The following is a 17689-nucleotide window of genomic DNA, read 5'->3' on the forward strand; positions in this document are numbered from 1 at the left end:
AACTGACATTTTTCTTTGTTCACACCACCACACCTAATTGCTACACCATATTGAAAACCTGCTGGAGGTGTTATTGATGTTCTCGAATGGTGAAGATGGAAAAATTAGCATGTCATCAATGAAAGGAAAACAGAAGGGAAACTTGTGCAGAGAGGAATCAATGAAGCACTATCAAGTCTGTACTGAGGTTTTGAACCCGAATGCCATGTACAAAATGTTGGACAGCCCAAAGGTGGCACTTATAGGAATCTTTGAAATGTCGTATGTGACCTTTGGTATCTGTAAGTAAGCCTTTTGACAGACTATAATTGGAAGACTGAAGCACCTGATAATGGATGACAGAAGTCCTGTATATTCGGTACGGGATACTGGTTGGAACTGGTTCGAGCAATGACGGCTCTATAATCTTCACATACCTGAAATCTACTGTCTTTTTTACTGAACCAAATGAATCAGGGAAACCCACACACTGTTGGAAGGTCATATGATGCCTTTTGTTAACAATTCATCTACTGCAACTTTCACTATATGTAACTTATAAGGGGGCAGTTGCTGTGCCTTATAAAAGATGGGAGGTCCCTCTGTAGTTTCAGTAGTATGCACTGTAACCTCTTAAAGCTGTGACACTGGTGGGCAAGGGGTTGAGAAGTGCTAAATGTATGTGCATGGGAGACTAAGTACATAGTCACTAACTTATGGGTGAGTCACTGATACAAAAGCAAGGTTTTTGTAGAAGATAGGCAATGTCATCCGTGATGATTTTGAGTGATAAAGTGTTAGCTATTTGCACAGCTTCTCTTAGGGAGGAGTGTGTGTTCTTGTCATATTTAGATTCTAGAAAGTCCAAATCAAGAAAGCCTTGGTGGGCAACTCACCAACATATCTATATTTATTATTATCCTTTTTGGTCCCTTCCTACCCCTTCTATATATATAAGGGGTAGGAAGGGACCAATCGGGAAAGCGCTGGTAGATAGGCATAATAATAATAATAATAATAATAATAATAATAATAATAATAATAATAAAAAACACAAAATTTTGAGCTTTCGCAACCAGCGGTTGCTTTGTCAGGACACACACACACACACACACACACACACACACACACACACACACACACACACAGATATATATATATGTCTGCTTGTGTCTGTGTATGTGCGGATGGATATGTGTGTGTGTGCGTGTGTGTGCGAGTGTACACCTGTCCTTTTTTTCCCCTAAGGGAAGTCTTTCCGCTCCCGGGATTGGAATGACTCCTTACCCTCTCCCTTAAAACCCACATCCTTTCATTTTTCCCTCTCCTTCCTTCCTTCCTGACGAAGCAACTGCCAGTTGCGAAAGCTCGTAATTCTGTGTGTGTGTTTGTGTGTTTTGTTCATGTGCCTGTCTGCCGGCGCTTTCCCGCTTGGTAAGTCTTGGAATCTTTGTTTTTAATATATTTTTCCCATGTGGAAGTTTCTTTCTGTTTTTATATATATATATGACACAAGCAGACATATTTAAAGGCAAAGAGTATGGGCAGAGATGTAAGTCGAGGCGGAAGTGTGGAGGCAAAGATGATGTTGAATGACAGGTGAGGTATGAGTGGCAGCAACTTGAAATTAGCGGAGATTGAGGCCTGGTGGATAACGAGAAGAGAGTATATACTGAAGGGCAAGTTCCCATCTCCGGAGTTCTGACAGGTTGCTGTTAGTGGGAAGTATCCAGATAACCCAGACGGTGTATCACTGTGCCAAGATGTGCTGGCTGTGCACCAAGGCATGTTTAGCTACAGGGTGATCCTAATTACCAACAAACACTGTCTGCCTGTGTCCATTCGTGCAAATGGACAGTTTGTTGCTGGTCATTCCCACATAGAAAGCGTCACAGTGTAGGCAGGTCAGTTGGTAAATCACGTGGGTGCTTTCACACGAGGCTCTGTCTTTCATCGTGTACACCTTCCGGGTTACAGGACTGGAGTAAGTGGTGGTGGGAGGGTGCATGGGACAGGTTTTACACTGGGGGCAGTTACAAGGGTAAATAGAACCAGCTGTATCCTGGTGCCTGGGACTGTATTTAGGCCAGCTCATGTGCCCTGAGCAGCCGGTTCACTGTCAGTCGGCTTCCTGGGCCAGGCGCCAAATACAGTTGCATTTCATCAATCAGGAGCTCACTCTGGAGTCATCGCTACACCAGCATCACAGTTTGCTTCCGTATTTGTGTCCTAGATCTTCCAACATGGCTGCACCTTCAAGATGATGTGCCCCTGTGCAGTAACTAATCTTTGGATTTGTAATTTATATTTATTCTGTTCTTGTCACCACCTTCATCGAACTTAGCTTTGGATCGAGATTTTGATAAATCCCTGAGCCTTATTTTTTTGACCACCATTGTTGGGCACATTAATTACTACTGTCAAGTACGTAGAAGTGGCCGCTGTAGTCAAATGCTGGAAGCAAAGTAGTTTCATTCATGTAGATCGATTTTTGGCATAGGAGGAGGAGGAGATTAGTGTTTAACGTCCCGTCGACAACAAGGTCATTAGAGAAGGAGCGCAAGCTCGGGTGAGGGAAGGATGGAGAAGGAAATCGGCCGTGCCCTTTCTAAGGTATTTGCCTGAAGTGATTTAGGGAAATCACGGAAAACCTAAATCAGGATGGCCGGAGATGGGATTGAACCGTCATCCTCCCGAATGCGAGTCCAGTGTGCTAACCACTGCGCCACCTCGCTCGGTGATTTTTGACATACTTTCATAATATAATGACCTCTAATGTCTAACGAAGTGTTTGGTTTCTTGCACTGAGGGGAGCACTTATACAAGGCAGTTCTGAAGCACATGTGGAACCAGCATAATCATGCAATCTATGGCCACTGGTAGCACCCTCGGTGGTGAGCAGCACTGGTCAGTTTGCTGTTGTCAGATGATCACAATGCATCTTTGTCGCCAGAAGGTACTGACCTGTTGTGGGAGCATACGGAGTCTAATGCGTTTGATTGTGCTCAGACACTGTCATCCGAGGTGAAAGCCAAGATAACTGCTGCCATTCCATGTATATCTGGCCATGACACACTGGTTGCGGTTGGCTCTGCTCAGTAGCTGCCAGCTATGCTGAAGCACTTTACATCTGCCAAGTATATGTTCTGCTGGTGGCTGATGGATAGCAAGGGCACCCCATATCTTAACACAAAAATACGATCTGCCATCTGTAATTTAGCCTCTTGTGTGAGACCTTCATTACAAATTAAGGACACTTTAATGCAGTGAGGCAAATTAACTTGCCCATATGCCCACAATATACTGGCTGGTACTAATGCAGGATAAACCAGACTTTGTAGATAACCTCGGAATGTTAGGGTGCCCATCCATTCAACTGCTCAGAGAAAATTGGCAGTCATTTTTGTTGCTCAAGTCAGTTTCACAGTCTCTGAAGTAATGCTGTCTTGGCCATCTGTTAAAAGTAGATGGTTATAGAACCTCATCATTGATGATAGAAGCATACTCTCCTGTGCGATGTAATAATGTGGAATATTTCACTGTATTCTCAATAACAATGTGAATGAAGAACATTTACTCTATGGTGGCTAACCATGTTTGTGATTGATCTGGTAGGAATTGAGGCAGTTTTGATAACATGTGGTGGACAACAGAAACATTGCTGGAAAAGTGTCTGAATGGCACTAAAGTGAGTTGATCTGGGAGTGTCATCAGGCATAAGCCCATCGACATGGTAAGGAACATGGAAATCTTCTGATACGGCTTGACCACCCAAGCCCCACCAAGCAGTAAAAATGGATCTGTCACCTCAAAAACTGGTGCAGTAGCACAGTTCGAACTGGGAGGTGTAAGAATTCAGTGTTGCACCTGCACATTAGGATCTAATGTAGGTCCTGTAACACATGCAGGTATCAGTTTCTGTTGTACCTCCATGAGATAAGTCAGTCAGATCTGTGGGAGGCACTTTCACTAGCATCTTAACACATGGGTGACTAATTTTGTTCATAGCACTACACAATCCATGAGAATCTAAACTGACGAAAAGTCCCAATGACCTTTGATGGTCCGCAGTATTCAATATATTGTCAGGAAGGTTGGTAGTGCTGAACGTTTGTCAAGTTTATAAAAAAAATATATAGCTGTTGGCCACCAACATGGGATCTTCGTAGCAGTTAGTATGCAGAATAACATGTGGATAATGCTGCCATTTTACCACTTTATTCATGTAAATCCATAGAATAATAAATGGACACTTCAGTCACCTGAGTACACAACAAGACAATGTTGTTGTTGTTGTCTTTAGTCCTGAGACTGGTTTGATGCAGCTCTCCATGGTACTCTATCCTGTGCAAGCTTCTTCATCTCCCAGTACCTACTGCAACCTACATCCTTCTGAATCTGCTTAGTGTATTCATCTCTTGGTCTCCGTCTACGATTTTTACCCTCCACGCTGCCCTCCAATGCTAAATTTGTGATCCCTTGATGCCTCAAAACATGTCCTACCAACCGATCCCTTCTTCTAGTCAAGAGCAAGACAATAACAACAAAGAAAAACAAAGACAATAATCAGTTTACAGAAATACACTCTTTCACTGTTCTTAATGTTGATTTTGTAATGTCAATTTTTAGCAGTCAGCGACACCACAGATGTTTATGTACAGGTCATATTGCAGAAGTATGCTGCAGCACATTGGGAACCAGGCACTGACTCCATCTGAATCACGTTAACAACATATCTGACAGTGATCCTGTGCTTGTACTTAACAAAATTTTGCTACATACAAAAGTGCAAGAAATTCCAGTGGCTTTTCTTTTTGATACCAGCACATCAGTTTGAGACATGTACTTTTATGCGGGCACTCCCTCACTTAGCAAAATGTAATCAAAGTTGTGGGTATGTGGACATCATTAGGTTCCACCTTTAGGTTGTGTGCAACTGGCAGTCACCTATAGTCAGGTGTCTCAAATGTTGTCATTTGTGGCTGTGGCGTATTGAATGGTTGAGAACATTTTGGCCTTATTGAATATTCTGCCTTTGGAGTTTCATTACATCATGAACTACACTCTATCAGTTTGGCTCACTGGTTCTCTATGGGGTGTAAACTAGCTCGCATCTGTGGAAGAAGTCCACATGTGCACGCTGGGTAATGCTAAATGAGCTAGAACGATAGCTGGCACCAGACTTATCTTTTCTAGAGGATCTCCTGGCCTTGCGCACATGGAAGAAAGCCTGTCAGATAATGGCTCCTGCAGGAGCTGCATGATGTATCCTTCACTTATGTATTTTATAAGTGTATTTCATCATATAATTTCATAATGTAATAAGTGTAAACCATGTGTGTAGCACCATACGCTAAATAAAATAAATACTGGTTCTCTGTGAAGCCACTGATACACTTTGTTAGCAATTTATGTGAACCACATCTGTGATTTTTCTAAGCTCACCTGATACCACTGGCCATTAAGGATGAGGTTAGGATTGCACTAGACAGATTAGAACCTAAATAGGTTTTCTATTTCCACAGTCAGTGGGCTTTGCCCTTAGTGGTCCCTTACTGGTGGTTAGGAAGCCTAGGGGCTTTCTTAAGTTGTGAGGAGTCTTCAAGCAAACCAGTAATGCAGAAGGCTACATTGAATCTTATCCCTTGCTTAGTCTACATGAAATGTCTTCTAAATTTTCAGAGGGAAACTATTTTCTAAAATCAATCTTGCAGAAGCATACTTTCAGTTACATCTTGAGGGAGATTTTAGTTTTTAACACACTTTTCAGAATGAACCAATATAACAAGTTGCCTTTTGGTGCCACCAGTGACCTCTGTCATATTCAAGAGGTTTTGTGTACTGACTACTGCAGTGATTTTGCATTGTCTGAATTAGCTTGATAATATTCTTGACATTGACGCACAAAGGAAGAACATGTCACAGTCTATGCCATATTTTTGCAGCCCTTGCACAAAAAGGTCTTAAGTGTAATTTTTTCAGATATTCCTTCTTTCAACCAGTGGTCAATTATTTAGGCTATATCCTCAATAAGAGGGCCTTTGGCCCACCACTGAGTATGTAGACATCATTCAGAACATGCTTCTGCCTAAATCCATACAGGACCTTCAAGTATTTCTCGAAAAATTGAATTAATATGCTCGGTTTATACCCAGGCAGCCTCCATAGCCCACACACTAAATCATCTCTGTAAAAAGGGAGTCCACTTTCAATGGTCAGAAGAATCGCACCTGGATTTTTAGAAATTAAAATCAGCTCTTCATTCAGCACAATACCTTAATGACTAATCAGCCCCCACTTCCCATAGGTATTGGCAAAAAAATGCATCTCCACATGGCACCAGGGCTGTTCTCTACCATAAATTAAACATACATGTCATACACCAGCTCTTATGTAAACACTGTTTGGCCTTTTACATCAACATGACTACCACCCAGTTATCAGTCAAGATGACTGGCCATAGGCATAGGGTATATACAGACAACACACAATGTACTGTTGCAGAGAATGCACTACAACATGACAGTCATGATCTCGGTGCCTGTTTCATCACGCGTGCCGTCTAGATTCTTCCCCCAGACACCAGTTTTTCAGAACTCTGCAGGTGGGAACTAGCACTACATGTCCTTGGTTCTCGCCACACACCTCACCTTAATTTCTTCTGTCTCAGCATTTCTTCGTAGTAATTACTCCATTTCAGTTTTCTACATCTTCCATTTTCTGACTTGTCTGTTTTTCACTGTCCTGCCTCTCACATCTGTTGTGTACAATGCACTTAGCTTTTCACTCTTATTAACTCATGCACGACATTTTAATAGCAATCTCTGTCTTGCACACTGCCCTGTCTTCCACCGTTAAGCTCTCAGGTTTTCAAATCTCATCTGCTGCAGTCCTCAACAATCATTCTTTCCTTCTCATCCCCTCTGGTAAGTCTCCCCTGACCCAGGGTTTTGGACGACTTTTCTGAACTATACCCCTTTCCCTAAGCCTCTCCAGTCCTTTTCTTTCACCCCTCTTTCTTCCCCTTCAACTTTTCTGCCAGAAGAAGGAGCTACTGACTCCAAAAATTTGTAAAAGTTAAATCCTTTTGTGTGTGCGTTCCCCGCTGGTGATTGGTGAGTAGATTTTGTATCTATCCATTTACATTATATTATCAACACCTGATTATTTTTGTTGTTATAAATTAAACAATGGTACGGAGAGGCAACAAAATTATGTGAAAGTCACTTACCCAGCACCAGAATGTTATTCACAGACCAAAAAGGAAGCATTAGCGATCTTATTGGGCGTACATAAATTTCACACTTTTTGCATGGTCACAAATTTCATCTTATTATTGACCACAAACTGCTATTGTCGCTTTCTGGACTTACGCCAAAATTGCTTGCGTGAACACCACATCGCCTTCATCAATAGGCTCTCTATTTGACAAATTTCCAGTAATCCATTCACTATCATGCTTCACCTCAACATTATCTACTGGCTTTGTATGGATGGTAATTTTGCACAGGTGGGTCGCCAGTGTGCGACTTGGCAGGCACATCAGCCATCCATGCCCCAGTCAATCTCTCTGTGGCCAGTGTAACACCGAAGCTGTGAATACCAGGCGTGAGTCGTGCTTCGGTAGCTCAGTTGGTAGAGCACTTGCCCGCAAAAGGCAAAGGTCCCGAGTTCGAGTCTCGGTCGGGCACACAGTTTTAATCTGCCAGGAAGTTTCATAAAATCATTTAGATGTGGAAAGGCATAGTTGTAAGATTCTATAAAGGTTATGAGGAAGAACTTGCTCCTCTTCCAGCAGCAGTTTATCATAATTCACAGGATCAATTATGGGTACCCTGTGAGAGGTAGAAAGTGCAGGTCATTCTCATTTTCAAGAAGGGTCGTAGGACAAATGCACATAATTTCAGGCCTATATCATTGACGTCAATTTGTTGCAGAATTATGGAATATGTTTTATGCTGAAGAATTATGATTTTTAAAAAAATGAAATCTCCTCTGTAAAAATCAACATTGTTTCTGCAAACAGAGATCCTGCAAAACTCAGCTAGCTCTGTTCCTCCATGAGATCCACAGCACTGTAGACAATGGCACTCCGCTTGATGCTGTGTTCCTTGACTTCAGGTAGGCATTTGACACTGTCCCACACTGCCATTTAGCAAAAAAAAAGGTACAAGTTTACTGAGTATCAGACCACATTTGTGACTGGATTCAAGCTCTACTTGAATATAGAATGCAACATGTCACCCTTAATGGAACAATACTGATAGATGTAAAGGTAATTTCTGGAATGCCTCAAAGGAGTGTGATAGGATCGTTACTGTTTGCAATATATATATAAATGAAGGTGTCGGGAGCTCTTTAATACTGTTCACTGCAGATGATGCAGTTGTGTAGCAACGTCGGAAGACAGTATCAATTTGCAGAATGACCCACAGAGGATTGATGAATGGTGCAGGCTCTGGCAGTTGACCCTGAACATCAATAAATGTAACATACTGCACATACATAAGAAAATAAATGCACTTCTGTACAACAACATTGTTTACGACAAATTGCTTGAACTAGTGTCTGCTGTGAAATATCTAGGAGTAACCTTAAATACCTAGGAGTGACCTTAAATGGAATGACCGCATAAAGCAAATAGTCAATCTGGGACCTTTACCAGGTAGAACTCGCAAAAGAGTTAGAGAAGATCCAACAAAGAGCAGTGAAAATCTCCTCTATAAAAATCATCATTTAGTCAGTGCGAGAGCATTACAGAAATGCTCAACAAACTCCAATGACAGACCCTTCAAGTGAGGTGTTGTGCATCACGGAAAGACTTACTACTGAAATTTCGAGAGAATACTCTCCGGCAAGTGTCGGACAACATATTACTTCCTCCCACATACATCTCGCAAAATGACCATTATGAGGAAATTTGACACATTACAGCTTATACAGAAGCTTACCAAAATCATGCTTCCCACACACCATTCATGAGTGGAACAGAGATCAGTTAGTGGTACCAAAAGTACCCTCTGTCACATATTACCAGGTGGCTGCATAGTAATGATGAAGATGTAGATGTAGGAACAGCAGAGGCACCACGTGATGCTGGTGGCTACAATATGAGGGTTGCTATGTCAGCACCGCAACCAATACCAGTAGCAGCACCCTAGTCAGCGGCCTCCTATCAGGGATTCCACCATGGGCGCAGTTACAACCACATCACAGTGTACTTCACTTGCGGGTTACAGAGGATGGCCATCTGGTTCCCCCTTCCAGCAGGCTGAAGAGCAAACCCATGGACGTTTTTCTGGTTTTGCCGATGGTTGAATTATCAGATCTGCTGAGTTCCTCAGGGTGCCTCTGCTTCCAAGAGTGATGAGACTTATCTGCACTCCATGGGCTGGTATAACATTTCCATATAGTGTGTGTGGTTTCCAACACCGTAAAATGTATTTGTAACTGTGGCTAATATTATAATTTCAATACAGAGGCCCAACAAAATAGTTGTGCTTGGTCTTATATTAATTTCGTTGATAAACTATTATTGTTTGTTCTGCTGGATTTACATATTCTTGGAGACATACTGAGTCTTAACTTTATCTTTGATAAGGGTAGAAGACCCCCCCCCCCCGACCCCCCCCTCCCCCCATGAACCATAGACCTTGCCATTGGCGGGGAGGCTTGCGTGCCTCAACGATACATACAGATAGCCGCACCATAGGTGCCACCACAACGGAGGGGTATCTGTTGAGAGGCCAGACAAACATGTGGTTCCTGAAGAGGGGCAGCAGCCTTTTCAGTAGTTGCAGGGGCAACAGTCTGGATGATTGACTGATCTGGCCTTGTAACACTAACCAAAACAGCCTTGCTGTGAGAATGTCATTATCAGGAGAAAAGAAACTGGCATTCTACAGATAAGTGTGGAATGTCAGATCACTTAATTGGGCAGGTAGGTTAGAAAATTTAAAAAGGGAAATGGATAGGTTAAAGTTAGGTATAGTGGGAATTAGTGAAGTTTGGTGGCAGGAGGAACAAGACTTCTGGTCAGGTGAATGCAGGGTTATAAATACAAAATCAAATAGGGGTAATGCAGGAGTAGGTTTAATAATGAATAGGAAAATAGGAATGTGGGTAAGCTACTAAAAACAGCACAGCGAACGCATTGTTGTGGCTAAGATAGACATGAAGCCCACGCCTATGACAGTAGTACAAGTCTATATGCCAACTAGCTCTGCAGATGAAGAAGAAATTGAAGAAATGTATGATGAACTAAAAGAAATTATTCAGATAGTGAATGGTGACGAAAATTTAATAGTCATGGGTGACTGGAATTCAGTAGTAGGAAAAGGGAGAGAAGGAAACATAGTAGGTGAATATGGATTGGGGATAAGAAATGAACGAGGAAGCCGCCTGGTGGAATTTTGCACAGAGCACAACGTAATCATAGCTAACACTTGGTTTAAGAATCATGAAAGAGGGTTGTATACGTGGAAGAAGGCTGGAGATACTGACAGGTTTCAGATAGATTATATAATGGCAAGACAGAGATTTAGGAACAAGGTTTTAAATTGTAAGACATTTCCAGGGGCAGATGTGGACTCTGATCACAACTATTGGTTATGAACTGTAGATTAAAACTGAAGAAATGGCGAAAAGGTGGGAATTTAAGGAGATGGGACCTGGATAAACTGACTAAACCAGATGTTGTTCAGAGTTTCAGGGAGAGCATAAGGGAACAATTGACAAGAATGGAGGACAGAAATACAGTAGAAGAAGAATGGATAGCTTTGAGGGATGAAGTAGTGAAGGCAGCAGAGGATCAAGTAGGTAAAAAGATGAGGACTGGTAGAAATCCTTGGGTTACACAAGAAATATTGAACTTAACTGACAAAAGGAGAAAATATAAAAATGCAGTAAATGAAGCAGGCAAAAAGGAATACAGACATCTCAAAAATGAGATCAACAGGAAGTGCAAAATGGCTAAGCAGGGATGGCTAGAGGACAAATGTAAGGATGTAGAGGCTTATCTCACTAGGGGTAAGGTAGATACTGCCTACAGGAAAATTAAAGAGACCTTTGGAGATAAGAAAACCACTTGTATGAACATCAAGAGCTCAGATGGAAACCCAGTTCTAAGCAAAGAAGGGAAAGCAGAAAGGTGGCAGGAGTATATAGAGGGTCTATACAAGGGCGATATACTTGAGGAAAATATTCTGGAAATGGAAGAGGATGTAGATGAAGATGAATTGGGAGATATGATACTGTGTGAAGAGTTTGATAGAGCACTGAAAGACCTAAGTCGAAACAAGGCCCCGGGAGTAGACAACAGTCCATTAGAACTACTGACAGCCTTGGGAGAGCCAGTCCAGACAAAACTCTACCATCTGGTGAGCAAAATGTATGAGACAGGCGAAAAAAAATACCTTCAGACTTCAAGAAGAATATAATAATTCCAATCCCAAAGAAAGCAGGCAAGGAGATGTGAAAATTACCGAACTATCAGTTTAATAAGTCACGGCTGCAAAATACTTTACAGATGAATGGAAAAACTGGTAGAAGCTGACCTTGGGGAAGATCAGTTTGGATTCTGTAGAAATATGGGAACACCTGAGGCAATACTGATCCTACAACTAATCTTAGAAAAAAGATTAAGGAAAGGCAAACCTACGTTTCTAGCATTTGTAGACTTAGAGAAAGCTTTTGACAATGTTGACTGGAATACTCTCTTTCAAATGCAAAAGGTGGCAGGGATAAAATACAGGGAGTGAAAGGCTGTTTACAATTTGTACAGAAACCAGATGGCAGTTATAAGAGTCAAGGGGCGTGAAAGGAAAGCAGTGGTTGGGAAGGGAGTGAGACAGGGTTATAGCCTCTCCCCGAGGTTATTCAATCTGTATACTGAGCAAGCAGTAGGTATTAAAATCCATGGAGAAGAAATAAAGACCGAGGTTTGCCGATGACATTGTAATTCTGTCAGAGACAGCAAAGGACTTGGAAGAGCAGTTGAACGGAATGGACAGTGTCTTGAAAGGAAGATATAAGATGAACATCAACAAAAGCAAAACGAGGATAATGGAATGTAGTCAAATTAAGTCGGGTGATGCTGCGGGAATTAGATTAGGAAATGAGACACTTTAAGTAGTAAAGGAGTTTTGCTATTTGGGGAGCTAAATAACTGATGATGGTCGAAGTAGAGAGGATATAAAATGTAGACTGGCAATGGCAAGGAAAGCATTTCTGAAGAAGAGAAATTTGTTAACATCGAGGATAGATTTAAGTGTCAGGAAGTTGTTTCTGAAGGTATATGTATGGAGTGTAGCCATGTATGGAAGTGAAACATGGACGATAACTAGTTTGGACAAGAAGAGAATAGAAGCTTTCAAAATGTCGTGCTACAGAAGAATGCTGAAGATTAGATGGGTAGATCTTATAATTAATGCGGAGGTACTGAATATGACTGGGGAGACGAGGAGTTTGTGGCACAACTTGACTAGAAAAAGGGATCGGTTGGTAGGACATGTTCTGAGGCATCAAGGGATCTTCTGAGGCATCAACGGATCACCAATTTAGTATTGGAGAGCAGTGTGGAGGGTAAAAATCTGTAAGAGGGAGGCCAAGAGATGAATACACTAAGCAGATTCTGAGGGATGTAGGCTGCAGTAGGTACTGGGAGATGAAGAAGGTTGCACAGGATAGAGTAGTGTGGAGAGCTGCATCAAACCAGTCTCAGGACTGAAGACCACAACAACAACAACAACAACAACAACAAAAGGGTAGAAGCTAAACAAGTGAATTAAAATTTGTGCCACGGCTGGGACTTGAACCCAGGTCTCCTACTTCCTAGGCAGATGCGCCATCCCCTACATCACCCAGGCAGCACACCTGCCGGACTACACTAGTCCAATGCCCCTCCAACAAAAACTTCAACTTCAACTTTAATTCATTTCTTCAGCTTCTTGCTTTATCGAAGATAAAGTGGAGACTCAGCATATCTCCAGAAAATTGTAATTCCATCAGATCAATAGATCACCCACAGCTGAGGTATACACAGCATTTCCCCCATTAGTACAAAGCTGAGGTCCTATTCCAGTATAAGAGAGTCCTGGCAATACTGGTGGTTTAAAAAGGGAATATCAAGAGGGGCCGGCCTTGGGACAAGTTTTACTTCATTTTTTCAGCTTTTATCCACTATGGACTGCAGGCAGTGGCAAGCATGGAATTACATGGGCCCCCTACATTCCTAATAAATAGGAGGTATAAAAACACTTAATTAAAATGAATATTATGAAAAGGATAGATAACGACTTAGCATGTAGAGGAGACACTGAATCACCGACAGGCACAATGAAAAGACTGGTATACATTTAAGCTTTTGACTGAAAGGCTGTCTTCTGAATTAGAAAACACAAACACAAGTCTCATACACATGACAACAGTTTCTGGCTACTGAGGCTGGACTGCAAACTGCATCATTGCTTCATGGGAGCAAAAGTTTGTCATGGTTGGTAGAGGTAAGGAGGGGTCTTGAGCAGAGAAGGGAGGTGTAATGCTGCTTGTGGGATTGGTTGGTTTAAAAGAGGGGGGAAGGGACCAAACTATGAGGTCATCGGTGCCTTGTTCCGAAGGAAACAATGCCACAAGGGTGAGCATAAGAGAAAGAGACTTATAACACAAAACAGAATGAAAGGAAAAACCACAACAATGACTGAAGGGCAACAAAGACTTAAATGGACAAAAGGGGACAATAAAACGACAAAGACACAAGAAACAGGCGGAAGAGGTTAAAACAAGAAAGCAGGTTACCATGGCTCGCTGACCTTGAGGATAAAAAGGAAAAGCCAGCCACTCTGCAACAAATTAAAACCTACACCCTCAAGCACTAGGGTGGAGGACACACAGGGACAAAGGACATGTGCTGAAACTTAGAGCAAATGATAAAACTCACCCTCACAAATAAAACGTAAAACTAAAGCTGCTGTTGAGGCACCAAAGGTAGGGTGCTGGGAAAGTTTGAAGTCTGCCGCAGAGCGGCTAAAGATGGGCAAACCAGCAAGAGATGGACAACCATCATTCATGAGCCACAGCGACACCAAGGTGGGCCCTTGCAATGTAGGAGGTAACCATGCGTCAGCCACGTATGGCCAATGGGGAGCTGACAGAGAACCACAGAGTCCCTGCGAGAGGTGTGCATGGAGGTCTTCCACACATTTGTAGTTTCTTTAATGGCACGCAGCTTGTTGTGCGTATTGAGGTTATGCCATTCCATCTCCCAAAACTGCAAAACCTAGCGGCGTGATACTGAATGCGGGTCAGTTTCAGAGAAGCCGATCTCCATAAGCAGTTTCTCCATAGCCTCTTTGGCCACCCTGTTGGCAATTTCGTTGCCTGGGATTCTGACGTGCCCTGGGGTCCAGACAAATACTACTGAATGACTGGACTGCTCCAGGGCATAGATGGACACCTGGAAAATCACTACCAAAGGATGACAAGGGTAGCACTGGTCGATAGCTTGTAGGCTGCTCAAGGAGTCAGTACACAGGAGAAATGACTCGGCTGGGCATGAGTGGACATGCTCAAGAGCACGAAATATAGCAGACAGCTCTGCAATGAAAACACTGGAGCCATCTGGTAAGGAGTGCTGTTCTGAATGTCCTCCATGAACATAGACAAAGCCAATGAGACCATCAGCCATTGAGCCATCAGTGTAAACCACTTCACAGCCCCGGTAAATGTCGAGAATCGAGAGGAAGTGACAGCGGAGAGTAGTAGGGTTAACTGAGTCCTTAGGGCCATGTGAAAGGTCCAGACAAAGCCGCAGCCTAGATGTACACCATGGAGGTGTTCATAAATGAACCTCAAGTATAAGTGGTAAAGGCAAGGACTCCAGTTCAGAGAGAATAGATCACACATGAACTGGAATTGTAAGCCCTGACCTGGGCCGCCGATGAGGCAGATGAGCAACCATGGGCAGGAAAAGGAGATAGTAATTTGGAGAGATAACTACAACCATGTGCAACGTAACTGGAGAGCAATTGTGAATGCCTAACCTGCAATGAAGGGACTCCTGCCGCCTCCAGGATGCTGGTCACCGGACCCATCCTAAAAGTCCCTGTCACTAGGTAAACATCACAGCGGTGCACTGGGTTGAGTAAATGCAACGCTGAGGGTGCCAACGAACCATAAATCATACTCCCATAGTCAAGGCAGGTTTGAATAACGGTTCTGTAGATCTACCGCAGCGTAGGGCGATCTGCATCCCAGTTGAGGTTGCTCAGGCGGCACAGGGCATTGAGGTGCTGCCAGCACTTCTGCTTAAGCTGACGGAGGTGAGGAAGCCAAGTCAATCGTGCATTGAAAACCAGTCCTAAGAATCGATATGTCTCTACTACAGGGAGGGGATCTTCTATAAGGTAAAGTTCTGATTCCGGATGAGCGGTACGACACTGACTCAAGTTCATAACGCACGACTTTGTAGCCAAAAACTGGAAACCATGCACTAGAGCCCATGACTGCACCTTGTGGATGGCTTCCTGTAGGCATCGCTCAACAACACCAGTACTGGTGGAGCAGTACAAAATGTAGAAGTCATCTGCATACAGAGCCGGAATGCCCTACAGCTGCTGCTAGAACATTATTGGCCACAAAAAATAGAGATACATTCAATATGGAGCCCTGTGGGACCCCATTCTCCTGGATATGGGGGGAACTATGGGTGGCACCAACTTGGACATGGGAAGTACGAAGTGACAGGAAATTGTGGATAAAAACTGGGAGCGGGTCTCGGAGACCCCACTCGTATAATGTGGCAAGGTTATGATGTCACCAGTCATATGCTTTTCGTAAATCAAGAAAGACAGCACCAGGTGTTGGCATCTGGAAAAGGCTGTTTAGATGGCAGACTTAAGGGACACAAGATTATCAGTGGTAGACCGACCCCAGCAGAAGCCACCCTGACATGGAGCCAGTAGACCATGTGACTCCAGGACCCAACCCAACCGCCGACACACCATATATTCCAGCAGCTTACAAAGAACGTTGGTGAGGCTGATGGGCTGACAGCCATCCACATTAAGAGGGTTTTTACTGGGTTGTCCTTAGGGGTCTTATTTTTTGGACTTTTCTCACTGCTCCTTGGGTTTCTCTGGCTGGGAGGGTTTCACTGATTCAGTCTCCAGGACTGAGTACGATCATGAAGCCTTAAGACCAGTTGCCTTTGGGCACTTCAGCCACTGGCAGGTGTCATCTTTCCCATTAGCAGAAACCTCGGAAGGGAGTGACCCAAGAGACCCCTTCCTGGCGAGAGGAGCCGAAGAAACCTTGCACTTCTCTGGCTGAGAAGTGGGGACTGGTGTCCCCGATGGTTTGGAAGGGGGGGGGGGCAGTGCTTCTGAGGTAGGTGGTGTAGTAGCAACAGGAGAGGGGGGGGGGGGAAATGGCCCCCAACATCAAGGGGGCAGGTGTAGCCTTCTGGCTCTGAGAGCCGACTGGAATTCGCGGAACTGATGGGGGTACCACTGCTTTCGTACGGTTGGCGTATGAGGTAGTCAAAGCCACAGGATGTAGGCGCTCATATTTTCTCTTAGGCTCAGTGTAGGTCAGTCGGTCCACAGTCTTTTATTCCACAATTTTCCTCTCTTTCTCTAAAATCCGAGCAAGGTGAATGATGCTCTCTGCAGTTGACAGAGATGGGAGGTGGGGTACGTGGATTATTGAGATGTGATGGACATCCACAACCTCGACATGTGATGTTGGAAGTACAGCGGGAAGACATATGGCTGAACTTCCAGCACTTAAAGCACCGCATCGGGGGGAGGGATATATGGCTTGACATCACAGCGGAATACCATCACCTTGACCTTCTCGGGTAAGGTGTCACCCTTGAAGGCCAAGATGAAGGCACTGGCAGCAACCTGATTATCTCTCAGACCTAAATGGACGCGCCACGTGAAATAAACACTTCACCACTCTAAATTGGTGCGCAGCTCGTCGTCAGACTGCAAAAGAAGGTCCCTGTGGAAGATAATACCCTGGACCATATTTAAGCTCTTATGTGGTGTGATGGTAACAGAAACATCCCCCAACTTGTTACATGCAAGTAAAGTCAATGACTGGGCAGAGGATGCTGTTTTGATCAAGACTGACTCAGATTGCACTTTGGACAAGCCCTCCAACTCCTCAAACTTGTCCTGTGAATGATATACATAAAATCATGGCTTCATCAAACCAAAGGAGTCCTCATCAGTTCTCGTACATATGAGGTACCGGGGTGAATAAGGTTCGCTGCCAGCCATAGCCTGGCGTTCCTCCCATGGTATCGCCAGGGAGGGGAAGGATTTAGCGTCAAATTTTCTTGCATTGTACTGAGACCTGGAACGCTTAGATACTGCTGGTGTTTGAACACCAGCAAGTGATGACGTGGTACGCTTCTTCGCACATCATCCACCCTGATGCCACCCACTCCGACCAGGAGCCCTCCCTACGGGTGCCACCCAACTGTAGCAAAGGCCTCCTGGCAGGATGGCCATTGCTGGGAGTCCCAATGCCCCAGGATGTCCGGCATCTACTCCTTGGCATGAGTGGCGAGTTAATGGTGCAGGCATCAGCAGTGATCTCTGTGTTGTCAGAGGGCTACAACCAGCAGGGTACATGGCGGCTCCACCACAATGGACTGGCTACTGTGCTGGACATGAGGTTCACAGAAGTCCATGGTCATCGTTGG

General features: G+C 43.8%; 1 protein-coding gene and 1 non-coding gene across 3 annotated transcripts in view; one reads left to right on the plus strand and one right to left on the minus strand.

Moving 5' to 3' along the window:
* The window catches only part of LOC126272814 (zinc finger protein 532-like), a 75052-nt gene that overhangs the window by 12336 nt on the left and 45027 nt on the right, over positions 1 to 17689 (minus strand). The window lies entirely within an intron of this gene.
* Positions 7596 to 7670, plus strand: Trnal-caa (transfer RNA leucine (anticodon CAA)). The gene has a single exon. It is a non-coding gene; the product is annotated as a tRNA-Leu (tRNA).

The sequence above is a fragment of the Schistocerca gregaria genome, chromosome 5, assembly GCF_023897955.1.
Source record: "Schistocerca gregaria isolate iqSchGreg1 chromosome 5, iqSchGreg1.2, whole genome shotgun sequence".
In the NCBI taxonomy this organism is placed as follows: domain Eukaryota; kingdom Metazoa; phylum Arthropoda; class Insecta; order Orthoptera; family Acrididae; genus Schistocerca; species Schistocerca gregaria.